Here is a 22,765-nt window from a genome sequence, read left to right on the forward strand (position 1 = left end):
TCTTCTGTAATTCCGTCTGATTTAATCTGTGGAATACTAATATCGGTTTGTTGCTTCTATGCCATTTAATTTTATAAAATACGGACAACGTAGTGATTTCATTTCTTCGCCATTTTTACATGGTTTGAATAGTTTTACACATCTTTCTTTAACTCAATTATCGGTGTCTTATTTTAAGATTCGTTTCGTTGTACTTTGTACAGTTGAATTGTTCTCTTGTGTCGAATTGTATTTAAACTTTAAAGTCGCCTCGTGAGAGTTGATTTATTTCGTCAAAATTGTGAGGCACTACAATTTCAATAACTAAATATTATGTGTCTTTGACTTTTGACTGCGTGTTTTCAAATCTGTATTGATTCCGTGAATTAACGGTTTTTATAATGTATATCTTACGAAATTCTGAAAAAAGTATTTTTTAGTTGTTTCAGCTAAGTAACCAACAATTTCTTGAAGTTAATTGAAGAACAAATCATAATTGTTGTGGTTTAATTATTATTATATTCTATTGGTGGTTTTGTCGTTTAATTATTATTTTATCAAATAATCTGTATAAAAATTAATATGTCGCGATTGTATCCATTTTTGTCTAAAATCCATCAAAATATTATCAAGAGTATACACATGCAGACACACGGCAGGATGAAAGGATCTACGTTGTATAAATGGTCTTGTCAAATTAGTTAAACAATTATGTTCAGTACATTGAATCTATATGAAAGATTAAAGACACTTTGTTTAATTCTTTAACTGCCACAAATATCAAAAACACTACAAGGATGTAGGCATACAACATTACAAACTTGTAACAAATAATTCCATTTTTATTATCATGATGCTATGTGGAAGTGTAGACATTCAAGTACATCAGAATTACATAAATACTTATAATAGATCAAATGAAAAACTAAAGGCTGAGACTATATTTCCGGGAGAGATAAGTGTTTGTTAATATATATCTATATCATACTGATAATACAATAATATTGTTACTCATTACAGAATTGATGAAAAATTTATCTTCTTCAATTTCCTGTTATCTTGTTTTAAAAAATTACAGATGTTAAATATAATTTGCTATTATCGAATTAAGGCTATTGTCCGGAAGAAAGTTTTCAGAAATATGCATATTTTAGCTTGTACAGCTATTGTTGAAGCATTTGGAGTCACTACAATTTTAAGGACTCTTTTCTTTTTGGTTTTGATTCAAAATTTGGAGTTTCATTTGCTCATATTTGAAATTCTTTCTACGTAAATTTGATCATATACTAATTTTGAAAAAGAGTTAATGAGTTTCTTGCTGGTTCTTCTTAGAATCTACATCCTCAACTGGCAGTAGCTTTACATTGAATACAATTCTGTAAAATGTTGATAGCAAAGTGGTCGTTTTATAATAACCATTTGAATAAATTATATTTTGATTTAAACTAGAACGAGTTCTAAATTACAAAAATTGACTTTGTCATTCACTTGAAAATTACATTCTATTTTCCGCTCGAGAAATTTTCGTGAGAAATATGGTAATTTCAACCACTTTTGGTCCAGAATGGAGGTGCTTTGGAGCAAGAGTCTAGATTAACAAATTGAGCAACTCATCTGATTAACAATTCTTCTTTGGATAAATCCTCATAAATTGGCTTTATAACTTTAACCGCTTCAAAAAGAGGCAGTTTATTGTGTTTGAATTGCTTAGCCTCTCCGAGAAACTCAGCTCTGCGCCATTTGCACCAACTAGATTTGCCTGCAGGACGATTTTGATGCTGTGGATTGCTGTTAGTGGACATCTTGTGAAAGAATTTTGCCCATATTTCCTTCCTTATTTCATCTATAGAATCTGGATGTCTCCAAATAGCTAATCCATATTACCGGGTAGGCCAAAAGGGTGTTGGCGATTTGAAAATTAAGTCATGTAAATTGTATTCATATAAAACGTATTACAATATATTTATATAAAAAGGATTTGATACTAGTGACTCCATCTTGTGTGAGCCTTTGAACTTTTCAGCTACCTAATAGTATTGTTGTGTTCCAGCATTGTGTTATTTTGCACAAAGATAATATGTGTGTATTTTTATTCTTACTATGTGGGTCGTGTCACGACAAAAGGTTTGAAAAACACTGCTGCTAACCCGCAGAGCTTTATTGGTAGGGATAGATTTAATTGCGCCCAAGATTATTCGCAGACATTTTTATTGGATTTAATTCAATTGATCTGAACCTGATATATAAAACTATACTCTAAGAAATACGAACTATGGTGATAGAGATCAGTTTTAAAGAATAAGGTTGATTTCCCCATCAAAATCCGGACTCTGCTTTAAGGGCGTTAATAGAAGATTTTTTCGCAAATCTTGGTCATGTCGTTCGAATGTGACATTCGGTTCAGTCTGTAATCGAGAATTATACTAAGATTCTGATTTGTAAAATGCAGTCTATAGTGTCGATGTTTGACTCTTATAAAATAAATCAAACCCTTAATTTTTTTTAGTAAATATGCCTGAATTTTAGCTTTCGATAATGATGAACTATGACCAGAGACACTTTTCTTGGTAAAGCAAAGTAGAGTTAAATCGAAAGGTTACTTTTCATTTACGATACAACAAAGAAAGATCTCATAAGCGCGTTGTTTTTCACTTCACTGGCACGCTAACCGTCCGGTTATTTTTTCATCTTTTCTTCTTTTAAAACAGAGTCAATGGCCCGTAATCACTTATTTTTGTCAATAATATACATTTAGGAATTTAGTTCAAAATTTATAAAAAAAAAACAATGTGACAATCAGATTTTTATTCTAATAAACAAATATAAAAGTAAACATATGGAACAAAATAATCACTAAAGCACGGTCGCCGAGCAGGAAGAATTTCGTACATTGATCTATTTACCTACTGACAGTGGTCACAAACATTTTTTGTCGTGTACTAGTTAAAAATATAGGATTTTTATATTTACCTACCTTGAATAACGGAAAAGTGGCAAATAAATATTTTTATTTGAAATAGGTATTCTATTCTATGACAGTTTTTGGTAATAGGTAATATAATTAGGTATTTTAGATTTGATGTTAATAAATAAAATCATTTTAAAAATAAATATTTATTATTTATTAATCAGAATCAGATTCTGTGGTATCAGAACTGCTGCTTTCCTCAGACGACGTTTCACCTGTTACATTGATGATAAAAGAATCAATAGTTTTGTCGATATTATTGTCTAAACCACCTAATTTTATTTCCTCCTTTTTTACGTGGCTTATACAGTTTTTCCATTTTTCCGGTGTAATGTTTTTCAACGCCTCTTGGAGCAGTTTTTTTACGTCTACCATCTTAAATGTGGTATTATTTCTTGCCACGTAGCCCTTCACGTCTGCCCACACCAATTCGATAGGGTTCAACTCACAGTGGTATGGAGGTAATCTTAATACCTCCACACCAACTTCTTTCGCCATTTCATCTATAACGTACGATTGGTACTCTGTTTTTACACCTTTCACCTTTTCCAATAACTGAACTTTGGTTTCTTTTGGTTCATAAGTAATCTTCTTAGATGTGAGCCATTTTTGAATATTTGTTTTATTCCAACTTGTGACGGGGGTTTTCTCCTTTCGCCTTGAGTGGTAGCTCGCATTATCCATCACAACCACCGCGTTCGGCTCAAGTCTTGGCAACATTTCTTTGAACCAATTTTCGAATTTGGCGGCGTTCATTGATTCGTGATAATCGCCTGTACCTAAAAATTAAATACAAATGCAAATGTGTTTATTTCCACAAATAATAACCTACATTAAAGCATAAAATAATACACGTTTACATAAAGGTGTAGGCAAAGCCTATTGCTAACCTTTGCATTCAAAAACCAATTCTGATTCCGGCACGAATCCTTCTTCGCCTCCAATATGCAGAATAATTAAGCGGTTGCCTTTAGACGTAGGATTCTTAGCGCCCGTCGACAGACCCTCTAAAAAGGCTTGTTTGCGTGACTTCACTGTAGTGTCTTCCCACACTTTGCCGACAGTGTGCCCTGAAAATATATTTTTTGTTTTATTATATGTTTAAATTGAATAGAAAAAATAAAAAATAAATACAATTTAAAAAAAATAAGAAATATGTAGAATAGTTTTTAAACTAATGAAATCGCGGGTTAAATGTAAATCAAATATATAGTCTTACCTGCATTCACCCAAGTTTCATCCAAGTAATATATTGGTCGTCCTTGCTCTCGAAAAGTTTTCATGTTTTTCAAATATTTTATACGCCACAATGCTATGTCATCTCTATCGATTAACGCATTATTTCTCCTTCGTTTGACACATTTAAATTTCAAATGTTTTAGAACTTTTTTCAGCGATGTCAGGCCCATGCTTGGTAGGGATTCATCGGCATTTACTACCTGTAATACCTTTTTTGCTGTAGGTAACTCTCCTTTTAAATAAAAGCTATGCACAATTTTTCTAATGCACGACTTGTCGAAATCATCTATCTTTTCAATAATTGACATGCGTTTTTTTGGTGCTGCAGCTGGCTTGACAGTTTCCGTTTTAGTGTATTCGTTTAGAATACGGTACATCGCCGATTTCGAAATGCCCAAAATATCGGCCGTTTTATCTTTCATCTCCTGTTTTGAAGGATATTTATCGGCAGGCCAAGATTCTTTTACGTATTTAAAGACGTTGATAATCATCAACTTCTCACTTTCACTAAAGTGCGACATTTTTCGCTTCTTCCGCGGTGAAACAAAGTCTTTGAATGGACGCGAGGTAGACGGCCCCGGTTCCATTTTCAAAAAAACTTAACCACGTAGAACCGACTAACAAGAAAACTAAATAACGATAACTTAACAGTAATTTAACAAGAAAACAAAACAAAACACAAACGTCTGCAGAAACTATTTCACTACGAACAAATTGACCGATCACTAGCGCATCCCGTTATGGAATGTCGTCCGTTAAATTTTGATTTTTGAACAAGCGATAAAGCGTCGAGTGGGCGTTATAGGCTTGCTTGACTCAAGGTCAAAAAAATGCTAGCATACAAATATAAACCTTACGTAAGCACACAAAAGGTTTGTAACTCCTGATGCCCGCGGTCGACGCTACCGTGTGAGCGGGATGCAACTTATTCACGCGTGAGAGAGGGAGACAGGTAGAACCAGGTCAATGTACGAAATTCTTCCTGCTCGGCGACCGCGCTTTAGTTATATCGCCTGGAAGTTTGGTTAAAATTAGGTCGTTAATTTCGTCAACGCTACTATTTCTCGCCGCCAATATTGCCCTTTGACACATCCATTGGTAATCTTTATTTTCTATTTCGACGATATTAGGGTAAACTTTTGATATTAAATCCTCTATGCTAGTCACTTTTTCTCCGAAATCGCGATCAATTTCAATTTTATTTTCAGAATAAACTTTTGATATTAAATCCTCTATGCTAGTCACTTTTTCTCCTAAATCGCGATCAATTTCAATTTTATTTTCAGAATGAGAATTTACTTTTCCATCTCCTATTAAAAGTAACTTTGAAGGAAAATTTGTACTTCCTCCCCCCAAATGTGCTCTCATATTCGTAGATAGTTTTAAGGTATGGACAAATTTCCATAACGGTGAACTTTTAAGGCAAGACCTTACAATGTCTGCTCTTGTTCCTCTTAAAATTACCGGTAAAGTTTGTCGAAAATCCCCAGAAAACATAACGGTAATCCCACCCATAATTTTATCACAACTTCTAATATCTCTGAGAGTTCTATCTAGAGCCTCTACATGAGCTCTATGGATCATGGTACATTCGTCCCAGATAATTAAAGAAACGTCTTGTAAAACTTTACCCAGAGGGCCATTTTTGCGAATAGAGCACACGCTATCTTTTTGTAAAGAAACAGTTAGAGGCAGTTTAAAAGTGGAATGAGCTGTGCGTCCGTCCACCTGCTAATAAAGTTACCGCAATTCCTGACGACGCAACTGCCAAGGCTATTTTTCCCTGAGACCTTACTTTTGCTAATATGAGATTAGTAATAAAAGTCTTTCCAGTTCCACCTGGAGCATCCAAAAAAAATATTTTTCCTTCGTTAAAACGAATAGTGCACATAACACGATTGTACGCCGTCACCTGGTCATTAACTAATTTTGGTTCATTTTCAGTAATATACTCATTTAATTCATTTACATCATACGGCTCCCGTAGTGCTACTTCTAAAGGATGTAAATTATTATGTGAATTTGATGCAGGAAGCCCAAAATCAGTCAATGATTTATCTGAAATTTCATGAATTTTATCTTCAATTAAGATAAGTCCATCATTGTATACGTTACCAGTATAGGCTAATGTTATATCCTTATTTTCATTACGCATTCTGTTTAATATATCTTCACATAAATCATTTCGAAATTTATTCCATAACTCTAAGGGGTAAGATGGCTGGCAAAATATAAGGATGATAGTAAATAATTCTCTTAATTTTGAGGCTGGTTCCTGTCATGTTATTTTGCCAATGTTCATCTCCCTCCAATAAGCCTAATTCCTTGCAAGCGCATTGATAAGTTTGGAAAATAACACCATTAACGGTCCTTAGATGTTCAAACGACATTGGGCCGCGAACATATTGCAGTAACATTCTTAAATAGTAACATTCAGTTTGTGTTGGATGAATGTTATAGATGCGGCCTAAAGTTGTATCTTTTTTTACACCGGGATATCTTTCAACATCTTGACCACGTTTTCTTCTAGAAAAGGAATTTCTTTCCCAAACGTAATACTGGGGTACTTCGTGATATAAAAGAGTTTTTGCAAAGATCAAAGAACGCTGTAAATGTCGTTGGTTATGGGTTGTTGACGCGATCTTGAAGATTTTCATTGTTATGAAAATAAACTCTTTGTCCATTTTCCAAATGTACTGCTAAATGAACTACCGCTGGAAAACTTTCATGAATAGGAAATTGAAAAATTCTCCAGAGCGCTTCTGAAGAACTTAAATAGCGACCGTTTAGATATTTTTCTACCTCATTGTTATTATTTTGTAACGAAAATGTGGCTTGATCAGAACCTTTATGAATATACTTACAGATGTACTTAATAGCTTTGACCGATTGACAAAACTCTACGTTAATGTGTGCATTAAAAATTCTTGATAGTACTGGATTATAGGGAACAACCCACCTATTATCCACGTTGATTTCTGTACCTTTGACAGTAATGATCGCTGTGTTTCCACCATTATCTGGAGACCTGCGCCTGTAGGTTGGGTATCCGTCTTCGCCGGTTTGTGTTTCTGAAATAAAATGCCTAGGGAACTTTTTCGAACAAATGTTTTCTTTCATACATGGTGAATCAAGATTGTAAAATCCGCAAGGACCATGTATCATAGTTCTTATGACAATATTATGAAGAATTGGATCTTGTTGTTTGTCAGGTATTTCAGCCGATATTATTGCATCTATAGAATCTGGTTGTACTTTGTTAGCCAGCCATAATAAAATGTGGGCGTGAGGTAAACCTCTTTTTTGCCATTCTACGCTGTAAACGAAAGCTTTAGATGGTCCAAAGATATTTTTCCTCGTTAATAGGTCTATCATTTTTTTTAAATTTTAAATGAAATACTCTAGAAACCAAATCATGTCTGTGGTAAGAATGTTGATCAGGTAATAGCTCATTTTTTATTTCTGCCCATTCGGAGTTACATGTGAAGGTAATAAAGAGGTCTGGTCTTCCAAACTTCCTAACATAGGTCATGGCATCTTGACTTTTTTCATTCATGTATCGGAGGGATCCTGTAAATGACGATGGCAATATAACGTGCTGGCCAATATTAGAAGCGTCTGTATTGCCGTCATTAGCCACGGCATCTCTTAAATGAATATACTCTTCTGCTCTTAATTTTTTTTTATTTCTTTTGATGAAATCCAGTCTCTCAGAAATCATTTTTGCCGCCATATCGACACAATATTGGTTGAGTAATCCTTTGAAGTAATGTAAGCTGTTAAAGTCATTTATTCTTACCATGAGTCTAAATGCATAAAACTGCATACACGATATTGTTTTAGATCTAGCAGCAGTATTCTGCTGTGGAATATTTATACAGTATCCGTCACTTCCAAAGGGGAACAGTAAAGGATATTGAAGTGGGTCGTACGATCTATGAGTTTCAGAAACTCGTTGAAGTCGGCCTTCTCTATTATTCAACACAATATCTCGTGAACCTTTATCTTCATCTATTAAAAGAACAGCTACTTCATCTACTATTGGCGCATTATACCGACCTCGATGCTCGTTAGGAGGTTTCACATCAGCATGAATAATAAGTTTCAAATCATGCGTTGATCTATTTTCGAGATTGTATTTAAAACTCTGAATATACGTATTATGATCGTGAAGATATGTTTGGAGAGCGTCGATAAGATCAATTTGCAAGGTTGGGTTTATGTTTGAGCGCAAGGATATCTGATCTGCATGAGACACAAAATATATTTGCAAAAATTCGGCTTGTGCACCTTCAGCTGGAAGTAAATTACCGATCAAATGATAAACTTGTCCCTGGATTTTGAAAGTAGGCATAAAGTTTCCCTCACGAATTTCTTTCGCACGAAATGAAGTCATTTGAAAAAGTGTATTATACTGCCTTGAGTGATTTAAGAAATGCTTTGAGGATGGCTTTGAGCCTGATATCAGTTCTTTAAAAACTGACGTTGGTTCTGGAATTTTAGGTATATTCACTTTGCCACCACTACAACACAGTCCAGGACTTTCTGCCGTCCATTTTTTTGCTTGGCAGAAGTCGCATATTTTAACCATTCCGCCAATATCAATATCATTTAACGCAACGTAGTCAAGAGAACGATCTTAAGCAAACGCAGAATTCAAAAAATTTTGTTGCCTGCGAGTTCGACTTATTAATGATCTCGCATTTTGCTGTGCTAGTCGATGGGAACGTTCAACGCTTGATTCCCGATCGCGGTTTGCTGAAGTTCGGGAATTTTGTGCGGCCAAACGTTGAGAACGTTCAGCGCTTGATTCTCGTTCGCGGTTTGCCACAGTTCGTGAATTCTGTGCGGTCAAACGTTGAGAACGTTCAGCGCTTGATTCTCGATCGCGGTTTGCCACAGTTCGAGAATTCTGTGCGATCAAACGTTGAGAACGTTCAGTACTTGATTCCCGTTGTCGATTCACCGAAGTTCGGAAATTTTGTAAGGCTAACCTCTGTGAACGTTCAACGCTCGATTCTCTAGCACGATGTTGTTCACTGACCGTTCTTTGATTAGCCAACCTCTGCGTATTGTCTTCAGCTGTTTCATTGCTACGCAAAAGCCGCAGACGCTTTGCATTAGCAGTCTGCCGAGAAAGGTTAGTTCTTTTTCTAGGCATTATAGTGACGAAAAAGATAAAAAAAATGTAGGTATTAAATTTAAACCAAAACGTATCTTGTAATCAATAAAAACAAACATAAGGTAAATAATTAAGTACCCGATAATATAATGAAATCTGTATTGAAAAAAAAAGTATTATAAAGGTTATTTAATTACTTCGATATTTTAACGTAATAAAAAAACCATATATGTTTTAATAAACAAAAACCTACCCAAATCAGAATAATTATGCAGATGACAACCACTTCTAATAAACAAAAATTTTGACAAAAAAAAAACCGACTTCAAAAGAGAAAAAAAATAATATGCTCTAAAAAGTAAAAAATAATTGCTTATTATTCTACAACTTAATAATCAAGTAACTTATTCTACTTACCAATATGTAGGTACTATCTGTGTTTCCACGCAGGGAGATAAGTATGTACCTACCCACTTTAAATCTAACTTAACACAAACCTATGAATAACAAACAATGATCACAATATTTTTTAGATTTAAACTATGTAAAATGAAATTAAAAATATTTAGACTATTTAAAAGTCAGCAAAGTTATTACGATAATATATTATAGTTAAAATTATTGTTATTTTTGGAGTCGGTGTCAGCCAAGATAACGCAACAATACGCTACGTATTAACACAATCACGTTAAACACAAGCAAACCGTGAAACAAAAATGTAGCCGATATTTAACTCGAAAAATGACAATGATGTTTCTAAAAGATTCGGCCGAGTATCGCTAACGTGCTCCTTAGAATTGTTCCGTTCCCTTCCGTACCGTTACTTTGTCATGGATCCTATGCTCAGAACCTTACCAAACTTTCACCATAGTACCCTTGAAGTATATCCTTTATAATAAAAAAAGAATCATTAAAATTGGTTGGCACAATTTTGAGTTATTCACCTATTTATCGCGCACATACATAATGCACATTTAAGACTTATATCGTTTTCATAGGGATACCATCATCGTAACAGGATAAAATTAAAATGGGGCCCCACGGGAAGCACTACCTTTCAAACAAAAAATAATTATCAAAATCCAGTGAAAAGTTATGAAAAAAAATACAGACGAATTGATAACCTCCTCCTTTTTGAAGTCGGTTGAAAACAAACAATATTAACTTAAACGTAATAAGATAAACAAACCGAACAATAAGAAGTTTAGATTGTTTCTCCTTTGGTGTTATTATTTCATAAGGTGATTATAGTACAACCGTGTTGAATATGCTTGAATGTAATAGAAATTACTTGAAATATTGAATTGAATTTATTTGTGTAGTCATTTTAAACGATATTCACCTATTTGCTTATTTGCATAATTTATTTTCTCAGTGATGATTAATCTGCATCGGTGAAAGTATCGCTCGCCATTTTGAACTTTTTTACGTGTGTAATGTAATTTTTATACCTTATTTATACCGTGAAACGTTTGAATTGTTTACTTGCAAAGTACGAAGGAATGTTCATTGACATTTTATCTTATATCGTAAGTTAAAACTACAGCAGATTATGATTTAAATGTAATCGATTTTAAACGATAAAAAATAATGAGCAAATAAGCTGATAACAAAACCTAATTTTGATAAATAATTTAACTATTAAGAATGTTAATTTTTTTAAGACGTTATGTGCATTGCTACTTCGCAGAACTACACCCGCGGGTGAGAGTGGCGAGCGCGGCGGCGGGGCTGACCCGCCTCCCCCTCAGCCGCCGCTGCGCCCCGCCTGCTAGCACACTCTTAACAAATAGACATATAGTGTCACGGACTTTTTTTTTATTATTAAAAGAGGAATATATCTTTCATACACATTTTTTGAGTAACTTAAAACGTTTATGCTGCGCACGCATCGAAAGTCCATAAATGTGAATAATTTTCCCCGTTTTTGCAACATTTCTCACTGTCGCTGCGCTCCTATTGGTCGCAGCGTAATTTTATATAGCCTAAAGCCTTCCTCTATAAATGGACTATTCAACAAAAAAATAATTTTTCAAATCGGACCAGTAGTTCCTGAAATTAGCGCGTTTAAACAAACAAACAAACTCTTCCGCTTTATATATTAGTATAGAATAGATAAAACTAAATTTGCTTTAAGAAATATTTTTATTAAATCTTTATATTTTGAAACATTAGTCACTATCGGAACTACTGGTAGAACTTGATGTTGTGCTATCCTCAGTAACATGTATTATAAATTGGTCGGCAACTGTATCACTTAAGTGGTCAAGTTGTGCCATTTTTAATTCCTCTTTGATGACATGCCCGATACATTTTTGCCATGTCACAGGTGTAATCAAATCCATTGCCTCTCTAAGCAATATTTTTACATCTGCCATTTTAAAACTTGTTTTTCCCTGCGACATAGCCTTTTACTTGCCCCCATATCATTTCAATCGGATTTAATTCACAGTGATATGGGGGCAATCTTAGTATTTCAATATTATTATTTTTTGTATATGTGTCTATTGCATATGCCATATATTTTTTTTTTTTCTTTTTTAACTATATCAATTAAATTTATTTTTAACATATTTGTTTCAAAGGCGATTCCTTTTTCATTGAGCTATTTTTGGATATCTGTTTTCAACCATTGTTGAAACTCTTTCAAGTCGCCTTGAGTGGTGTGGTGCATTGTCCATCACAACAATTGAGTTTGGTTCAATTTTATGTATTATTTTCATAAACCAATCTTCAAAAATTTTTGAATTCATCTCTTGATGATAATCACCTGCCCCTTTCTTACTTTCAAAAATTAATTCTCCACCATTTAAAAATCCATCGTCACTTCCTGTAAAAAAATATAAACATTTATTATAGAGTAATATATTTGATGGCGGAGGACCATCACCACAGTTATAGTTCATGGTTTTCCTATGTGGGCGTCTATCGGTGGGTGACGTAGGATCAAGAAAACGCACTTGTACAATCAACCACAGTATAATGACTCAGTAACACAGTTTAAGTAGGTGACCGGAATGCGCGATGGTTCTGTGACCGCACGCGCCGAACGCTTGGAGAGAAGTGATGTCCGACGTTCCCCTCTGGCGTATGCTTACACAAACTCCATCGAGTGCCGCTACGTGGCGCTGGCGTTCCGGAAACGATTCCATAACGTAGTCTCGAACGTATACCACTAGATGGCGTTGACCGAAATAATTCACCCGATTGCGACATATTTAATAATATATTTTAAATCAAAACAAAATCATTTAACATTGTTAAATATTTACCAATATGTAATATTATCAGACGTTTTCCTGTTCCTGTTGGGGCTGTTAGTCCCGTAGACAGGCCTTCTCTATGAGCTTCCCGACTGGACTGCACACTTACATCTTGCCATACTTTTGATTTTGTGTCCTAAAAAACAAGATTAAAGCTGTTAAATATTAAATGAAAATACAAATGTATTATAAAGGAAAGGGCTACAAAAAAGTCTCAACAAACAATTTACCTGCGTTAAGCCATGTTTCATCGAGATAGTATATTTTTCGTTTTTCTTCACGGAACTTGATGATTTTTGTTAAATAATCAAATCTCCATCGGACAATATCTGACTTTTCAATTAACATGCTTTTTCTTGACCTTTTCAAGTATTTAATATTCAATTTTTTAATTAGTTTTTGAAAAGTTGTTCTCTTAAAATTTGGAAGAGTGTCATCGTCGTTAACAGCCTGTAACACTTGGGATAATGACGGTGGTTCATTTCGAAAAAAAGACTCGTGGATCTTTCTTCTTATGCCACTGAGGTCCATTTCGTCTAACGAATCAATTTTTGTCACGCGTTTTGGTGCTGGTGTCGGCGAATGCACACGTTTTTTTTTTATATACTCAGCCAAAACATTATAAACAGTAGACAAGCTAACGCCGGCGGTTTCCGCTGTCTTTTTGGCAATATCTTTTCGATATATAAACTCATTTTTGGGCCAAGTTTCCTCGACAAGTTTATAAATATTGATGAGGGCAGTTTTTTCTAACGAACTCATGGCAGATTTCTTTGCGCGTTTCTTCTTGGGAATCAGAAATTTTAGAGAGAAGGGGTGAATATGGGACAATCCAGCTATTGTCAACCAATACCTCTTGTGTTCCACCTCGGGTTTTTAAAGTTATCGTACGGCCGCCATCTCCTGGTGCTCTACGCCTGTACAGAGGATAGCCTTTGTCGTTAGTTTGAGTATCTTTTAAAAGCACCCTTGGATACTTTTTGGTACATTTCCCTTCCTTCATGCATGGTGATGACGGATTTAGTGCACCACAGGGACCGTGAATCATATTTTTCGTAACAGTAACGTGGAGTTTTTGATCACTTTCGGGGTTTGGTATCTCCGCACTTATGACTTCGTCAATTTGGTTAGGGCGTAATTTTTCCGTTAACCACAGCAGTAAGTGTACGTGAGGCAGACCTCTTTTTTGCCACTCAATCGAGTACATGAAACATTTCATGTCTCCAAATATTTTACCTTTTGTAAGTAGAGCAACCAATTTTTGAACTTTTATTTTAAATAATCTGGCTGTTAAGTCATGTCTGTCCATTGAATTTTGACCTGGAATGAGCTCTTCAGTAATTTCTGGCCAAGCAGGATTACATGTCATTGTAATAAACAAATCAGGCCTCCCGTAGTTACGCAGGTATGTGAACGCATCCTGCCTGTACTCATGAATATATCTAGGGCTATTTACAAATGACAATGGGAGTATTACCATTTGACCCAAATTGTTTGGATCTAAATTCGCATCATTCATGATCGCGTCTTGTATGTATGTAGTTTTCTGCTCACAGTTTTGTTTGGTTTAAGGCAATAAATCTTAAGCGCTCACTCTCCACTTTAACATACATGTCTACCAAAAACTGAAGAAGGAGAAGCCTACATCGAAGCAATAAATTAAAATTATTTCGACGTACCATCATATGATATGCACAAAAGTCTTTGCACGACACTTTTTTGTTCGGTATGGGTTGTTTTGTAACTGGGTTTGTCTGAGGAATATCAAAACTGTATCCCTCTTGTCCTTTCCAAAAAATTATCGGGTACTCGAGAGCATCATAAAATCTATGAGTGTCCGGAACTCTAGTGAGCCGGCCATCTTGCGCCTGAATAACAATGTCCCGAGACGCAGTTTGTTCACTACTTACAACTACGGCAGCTATTTCGTTTGTGGTCGGGCCATTGAATCGTCTTTCGTGTTCACCACGTGGAACACGATCTGGGTGTATCACAACCTTGTAATCATCGCTAGTCACTCTATCTTTAGCCATTTTAAATTCATGCACTAAAACGTTGTGATCATGTACAACTTTTTGTATTTTTTGGACTGTGTTTCTTTCCACACCTGGTACGTACTCAGATCGCCTATCAACTTGTGCTTCCTCATCACCCATGAAATAAACTTGCAAGAATTTTGGTTGCGTATTAGTAGCAGGAAGCAAAGAGCCAATCGTGTGGTATATTTGCCCTTGGATTGTAAAAGTCGGGTAAAATCCTGGCATCGACACAATGTTATCAGCTCCAAAAGATGTCATATGGAAACATGTATTGTATTTCCTTATGTGTTTTAGAAAACGGCGAGACTCGTCTGTTTCATTTGAAAAAAGTTCTTTAAGGGGTTCAACTGGTTCGTCTATTAAAGGAAGAGCTACTTTTCCTCCCGAACAACACATGCCTGCAGCTTCCTCTTTCCATTTAAGTGCACCGCACAATCTGTAATCTTTATTCATCGCTTCTATTTTTATAAGGTTGTGGCTTTCGTAATCAAGTGTCTCGTCGTACTCAAATGCAGCTTTATCGAATACCCCCCAGGCGTTTCTTGTAAATATTAGTCGTCGCTGTTGTGCCTTTACAGCGCGTCTGCGAGCTTCAGCAGCTTCAGCGGTTTCTGTAGCTCTTTGGGATGCCAAGTATGTCGCCTGTTGAAAACGCCGAGCTTGAGACTGTTCGGGTGTCTCAGAAGCCCGTTGAGATGCCATAGATTCCGCGTTATGTTGACGTCGGGCTTGAGACTGTTCGGGTGTCTCCGCAGCCCGTTGAGATGCTAGATGCTCGGCATACTGTTGACGTCGATCATGGGACTGTTCTGGTGTCTCATTAGTCCGTTTAGATGCCAAATAATCAGCATGCTGTCGACACCGAGCTTGGGACTGCTCTGGTGTCTCGGCAGCTCTGAGAGCTGCCTGACGCTCTGCCTGTTCAAGTCTTCGCTGTTCGGCTTGTGGAAACGTCTCGTTAAGTCTAGTTACTTTCATAGTTCGAGCTTTATTAGAACTTTGGGAAAGATTAGACTTACGATTTCGCGGCATAATTCTTATTAAATGCTTTTTCTACACATCAAACAATACAGTACGTAATTATTATGTTAAATATAAATTAATACTTTAAAAAGTGCAATACTTGCATATTCAAACAAAATTATAGCTAAATAGTATAGTACTGCCTATTAGGCAAAAAACTATTCAAAGGAGATCGAAAGTATTTCATACAATTCTGGGCCCACAATGTAAAGACATGAAAATAGTGTTAACTAAAAGGTTCAAAATAAGAGTTTCTTCATTGAAAATTCTATAGAAATTGACAATCAGATAGCTGAGTTATTGGAGGTTTAGTAAAAGTGAGGTTATGTTGCATTATCTTTAAGAGTCAGATGAATACACGTAAAAGTAAGTGAAAAATATTAATTTTATTTAAAAGAGAATATCTGATAAGTCATAACAAGGCAATAAAGACTCAAAGACATACAGACATAAGTAACAAGTATGGAATTCTACGAGGAACAGGAGGAGTGAACTATGTGATAAAAGTCATAAAATAAAACAAATAATTTAATAGAATATTTTATTCCTCTTCAATAATAATTAAAATATCGTCTAGGAACTGTGCAGGGGGTACAATATTGTGGTACCTTGCCCAGCTAAGGTACCATATAATTGACATTATATGAGCACAGCAGCCTACTGTCCGTCTACCTACAATACAGCTGCAATAATGCTGTACGATAGCTTCTCTTCCTCTACGAGAGCTGTCGACTAAAATATAAATATAATATGTTTTCCGACTTATATGTCGGGATAATATACGACCCCTGAGTAGCCAAGATGTGTTAGAAGCCGACAACTCTCGAAGTAGGCTACTGTTAACGTCCCTGCACACTTCAATAACGAAACCGTCATTTTGTCTTATATGCTCTCCATAATAGGATCGTGCCTGCTTAATTTGGTATGTACCTAATGAAATTAATATAAGGTCGCTTTCAGAAAGCTGAGGAAAATCATTTAAATTATCATTATGTACCGTTAATATTTCAAAATTAGCTCTACGCCTATTATAAATAGAATCCAATGAGGTAGGGGAGGGACGAAGTAGGGCTCGCAGGCCACCGCCAGGTCTACCTGCCACTCCGCCATGGACTGCAGCAGTAGGTCCTGCGCTCCGGCGAAGTGGTCGAAGTTCGATTGGAGGAAGCTCAGTTGTGCTGACATACTTGTTTCGTTTGAGCTTCCTTCGTAGCCTGGCGGCTTCCTTCACGCGGAGCGGTCCTAGTTCCTTGGACCGCTTTACCCTTCGTGTTGGGGGTCTTACAATCTCTCGCCCCCATCAGGTGTCCCGAAGGCTTGCCGGCCTCCGCGCAGACCGCGCAGCGCATCTTGGCCGTGCATACCGCAGACTTGTGGCCGTCCGATAGTGCTGGGTCATTTAATATTTTTCGTAAAACGAAACGAACCAGTTTTTTCCATTCACAAAACAGTTCTTTGAAACGGTTATAAAAAAAACCGGTTTTTTTTTCATAGGTTAACTGAACTATGCGAACTAATGAACTCGTTAACTAACAACATACATATTTTTTTATAAAATAAAATATAATAAACTTCCATTATAATAAACTTAACTTATAATAAACAAAATATTATAATAAACTTCCCTTCATACTTTTTCCAGGCTTAGGACTGGCTGAAATACTTATGTTTCAGGCGTATTTAAAAGTTTATCTATGTACATGTTGTTGTGGCAATACGTCGTACACCACTAACAACAGCAAGCACATGCCACTATATGACGTTATCGTTTAAAACATTGATTAGTTCTTAAAATAACTGTTTTATTTGAAACATGGTCGCATGCGGTGTAATTTAAAACATGATATTAGCTCTGAAAAGAACTGCTTGTTTTCTAAAAAATACTCTTAATTTATTTAAATTATAGATATGACAGAATGGGTGGTTGATCAGAGTGGATGTCCTCACCATCAGACATTATGTGTGGGCGTAATGTAACATTAAAATATTATAACACTATTAAACAAACTATTAAACACAATAATAACGACGAGTCGTAAGACAGTTCCTAGACGTGTTGTGTGTACGGCGGCTAGCACTGAAGTGTCGTGTCACCGACTCGCACCGACCCATCTAGACTCCGTCGAAGCGTTATGTAATACTGACAACGCTTGCGGCTCGTCAAATCAGCTTCCGTATTGTTGACATCTCCGACAGATACTTACAACACTAATCGCTAGCGACGTACTATTCACGAACTTCTATCTCCACGCGGCGCTCGAACGTAACGAACGTCGAACGAGACTCAGGGCCGGATTTACGGCAACCATATCGAGGCAACTTCTCTGGGATCTCTGGGGTAGACAAAGTCAAATTATCCGCTATAAAAAAGAAGTTTAATTATACTGCCATTCTCCTCCTAAATTTTAATTAAAATTTACTCTGTATACTACAAATTACGAAAAATACTTTTTACACGTTAAAACGGTTTTGGTCTAAATTAACGTTCAGAAATATAAGCTGCCTCACTTTATCCTATTATATATTAAACTAGCTCTCCTATCTGAAATTATTTGTCCAGTTTTACTAAAGATACGCTCAAAGGAGACAGATGTTGCGACCATATTGCAGTTGGTGCGATATATATCTGCTAAATTTGGGTAAATGTGACGATGACAATACCACCAGGCTTGAGGGTTATTAAATTTACCCGAAGGGTCTTTGCGTGGTAAAATGTCATCGTCGACAAACATTTGAACCTCTTTGATGGCTTTAGAGAGGTGTGCCTTGTTGATTTGTAACTGTACTGGACATAAACTTATCAAATATATTCCAAGCAGTGTCATTATTGCTACTTGAGGAAGATGGGTTAATCTCAGCTGTTGGTGGCTGCCATTTCCGTGCAATCAGCTCCTGGACATAGGTCAGTACGCGGCGCTTGGTATTTTCCGCGTTAGTTTGGTCCGAAAAAGCGGCCATCTTGTAACGCGGATCTAAAAAAGTACATAATGAAAAAGTACCGCTTTTTACCACATCCCTAGCCTTCTATTAAAATTATGCTGCAGCGTATGGAGAAATTGTTGTATTTTTTCGTTGTTAAAATTAATTGATCCACAAAAATTTTCTAAAGAATGTTTTAAAATTCTTGTCACCACAATCACGTCGCTTGCAGTAACATATTTTTCACCACTCATGCAGGCAGTAATTTCATCAAAAGGCTTTAGAATGAAGTTCAAATCAGAAAATAATGACCACTCTTCTTCAGATATTATCACACACACACACACATCAGCCCGCATTCGTCCACTGCTGGACATAGGCCTCTCCAAATGCACGCCACTGTGGTCTTTCTTCGGCAACTCGCATCCAGCTCCTGCCAGCCGTCTTGCGCAAATCGTCACTCCACCGTGCCTGAGGACGTCCTACACTACGTTTGCCGAGACGCGGTCTCCACTCTAGAACACGTTTTCCCCAACGGTTATCGGTTCTACGACAAATATGGCCAGCCCACTGCCACTTCAGCTTACTAATCCGGTGGGCTATGTCGATGACCTTGGTTCTCTGACGGATCACCTCATTTCTGATGCGATCCCTCAGAGATACTCCGAGCATAGCCCTTTCCATAGCACGCTGAGCGACTTTAACCCGGTGGACCAGCTTTGTCGTGAGTGTTCACGTTTCGGCTCCGTATGTCATGACGGGTAGGACGCACTGGTTGAAGACTTTCGTCTTAAGGCACTGTGGGATCGACGATGTGAAGATTCGCCGTAACTTCCCAAATGCTGCCCAACCTAGCTGAATTCTTCTATTCAACTCATCCTCAAAGTTGTTTCTACCTAATCGCAATGTCTGCCCGAGGTAGCCATATTTTTGAACAACTTCGAGGACGGTACGGTGTATCGCAATCGGTTCCGGTAGAACATGTTCATTGAACATGACCTTGGTTTTATCCAAGTTCATCCGTAGGCCGATGCGCATAGAAGAATCAGCCAGCTCATTCAGCATCTGTTGTAGGTCCTGCAGCGTTTCTGCCATGATGACGATGTCGTCTGCGAATCTCAAGTGAGAGATGTACTCGCCATTGATGTTGATGCCACGCCCTTTCCAGTTCAGCGTCTTGAACATGTCCTCCATTGCATTAGTGAACAATTTGGGGGAAATAACGTCCCCTTGTCTCACTCCTCGATGCAATGGTATGGGATTCGTTTGCCGACTCTGTACTTGGACGGACATGGTGGCGGCCTTGTAGAGACATCTCATCACTTGGATGTATCGCCAATCAACATGGCAACGCTGCAGGGACTCCAGAACAGCCCAGATTTCAACCGAGTCAAAGGCCTTCTCATAGTCCACAAATGCAAGACACAGGGGCCGATTATACTCATGGGACTTCTGTATAATCTGCCGCACTGTGTGGATGTGGTCTATGGTGCCGTATCCGCTCCGAAATCCGGCCTGTTCCGGGGTTGGAATTCGTCGAATCTTCGCGCAAGACGGTTCGTGATCATTCTTGAAAACAGCTTATAGATGTGGCTCATTAGGGATATGGGTCGATAGTTCTTCAGCAGGGTCTTGTCTCCCTTTTTGAAGAACAGGACGACCACACTCCTACTCCACGCCTCCGGAGTTCTCCCTTCGAAGAGGACAGAGTTATAAAGCTTATGGAGCTCCCTCAGTACGGGTTTACCTCCTGCTTTCAATAGCTCTGTTGTAACGCCGTCCTCTCCAGGGGCTTTTCCATTTTTAAGCTGTTTAAGAGCAATCTCGATTTCGCCAATACTGACTTCTGGCTGGTCTTCGGTGAAATGGCGTGTTAATGTAGCTCTAGGATCCTCATTTTCGGGATCAGGTCGAAATGCATGCGATGCGTATAACCGGCCGTAGAAGTCCTCTACTTCCGAAAGAACTGCCGGCTTGGAAGAAACGACTTCTCCACTTGCTGTGGTCAACTTCGTCAGGTGGCTTCTTCCAAGAGATTGTACGAACACCTTAGACCCCCGATTCTGCTCGATGGCTCTTCAATCGTAAGAGTATTGGAGCACCGGAGGTCGTCTCGTACGCGCTTGCTGATCTCTTGGTTTAGTTGCCGTTTCTCGGACGAAGTGACAGGTGAGTTTTCACGTCGTTTCTTCATTAGCCCTAAAGTCTCTTCCGAAAGTTTGGACTTTCTGCCCTTACGCTGCATGCTACAAAATCTCGTGCCTTCTTCCCTGAGAATTCTCACTACATTTTTGAGGTTCTGGTTTACGTCTGTTGTGGTTTTCATGGCAGCGAATCGGTTCTCCAGGTTTGACTGGAACGTTTCAGATCCCGCAATGGTTTGGAGCAGGGATGGTCGGAGTGTAGACTTCATCAGACGGACGCGCTCGGCCTTAAAATTGATATTCAGAGAGCCTCGGACAAGTCGGTGATCACTACCGGTATTGAACCTGTTGATCACTGAGACGTCTCTGAATATGTGCCTTTTGTCCGTCATGACGAAATCGATCTCATTTTTGGTCATAGTGTCGGGGCTTTGCCACGTCCACTTCCTTTGGGGCTGCTTCTTGAAGAAGGAGTTCATCAAAAAGAGCCCCTCCCGTTCGAGGAAGTTGACAAGCATTTGCCCCCTATGATTTCTGCTTCCAAATCCATGGGGTCCTACTACCGATTCGCTACAATTCTGTACTCCCACTTTACCGTTGAAGTCCTTCATGACAACGTTGTAGTGGGTTTTCGTGGTGGAGTGGAGGGCCCTCGATATATCATCGAACATTTCCTCCACTTCATCGTCCGAGTGTGTCGAGGTCGGTGCATACGCTTGCACCATCTTGAGGCTGTACCTCTCGGTGAGCTTTACAATGAGGTACGCTACCCTGTTCGACACACTGGAGATTTCCGTAACGTTGTCAGCTAGGGACTTATTAACCAGAAACCCAACGCCTCCTTGGGATTGTTGGTCTCCCTCTCGGAAGTACATTAGGTGGCCCGATTCAAGGGTTACGGTGTCCTCTCCCTCTCTACGGACTTCACATAACCCTAATATGTGCCACCTAATTTTCCCAAGTTCCACCTCGAGTTGTGCTAGATGCGAGTCAAGTCGTAGCGTGCGTCCGTTGTACGTCGCCAGGGTCAGTCGGTTGTGGTGGCCTTCCGTAGCCCGGTGATTCTTAGCACCCCCTGTCCCGCCATTACCACCGTCGCCACCATGACGAGGAATAGCGGGACCGCCGGGAACTGGGGACCGTGGCTTACCTGTTTTTACCATTTAGAGGTATTGCCCTTAATCGCCACGCTGGGCAGGCGGGTTGGCGATCGCAGGACGCAACTTCTCGCACCGGTAACGCTGCTGCCCGTTACCGGCCTGTGGTATTTAGTTACGCCTATTTTTGATGGTTGTACCGCCATCAGTCGGTCGCCAGAGCCTCGTTTGCTGATCGGCAGGATGCACCACGGGCAGGTGAGGTTGGCTTGGAGCGCCAAGGTGTAGTTTGCGCCCCCTTACATCCCTATTTATTACATCAGATATTATCGGTAAATTATTATTAAGAAGAGCCATGGTAATTTTCACTTCATCTTTTAATTCAATAATTCTTTTGATCATGAAATATGTGGAATTCCATCGAGTGTCTACTGATTGTATAAGCCGTTTTGGTGTTTTATTTTTTATAACCTGTTGTTGGTTAAGTTTTTCTGAAGCAGAAGTACTTTTATGGAAAAAACCAACGATTCTTTTAACTAGAAGAACTTTTAAGAATCATTAAAAATTTCCACAGAGTCCTGAAGGACCAAATTGAGTAAATGGGCGTAACAACCGTAATGTTTCCAGCCTAAATGGTCTTTAACGGCATTAGTGACATTTGCAGCGTTATCCGAAACTGCATAATTCACCTAATGTGCCAAATTATAGTCGTCTAAAATGAGCCTTAATTCGGCAGCTATGTTAACCGCTGTGTGGTGTCCAGGAAAACTACAGCAATCTAAAAGGATAGTACTTAACTTGAATTCGCGACTTAAGTAATGACTAATGACCAGTTACAGCAAGGTATGATTCAGTTTTACGTGAAGTCCAAAAATCTAATGTAATACAAATTGTATCACAATCTGCTTCTAATTGTGGCTTAATTTTCGTTTCGTACTATTGTATAATAAATTAAAATGGCTATTCGATAAT

This window comes from Vanessa tameamea, chromosome 31, assembly GCF_037043105.1.
Source record: "Vanessa tameamea isolate UH-Manoa-2023 chromosome 31, ilVanTame1 primary haplotype, whole genome shotgun sequence".
Lineage (NCBI taxonomy): Eukaryota > Metazoa > Arthropoda > Insecta > Lepidoptera > Nymphalidae > Vanessa > Vanessa tameamea.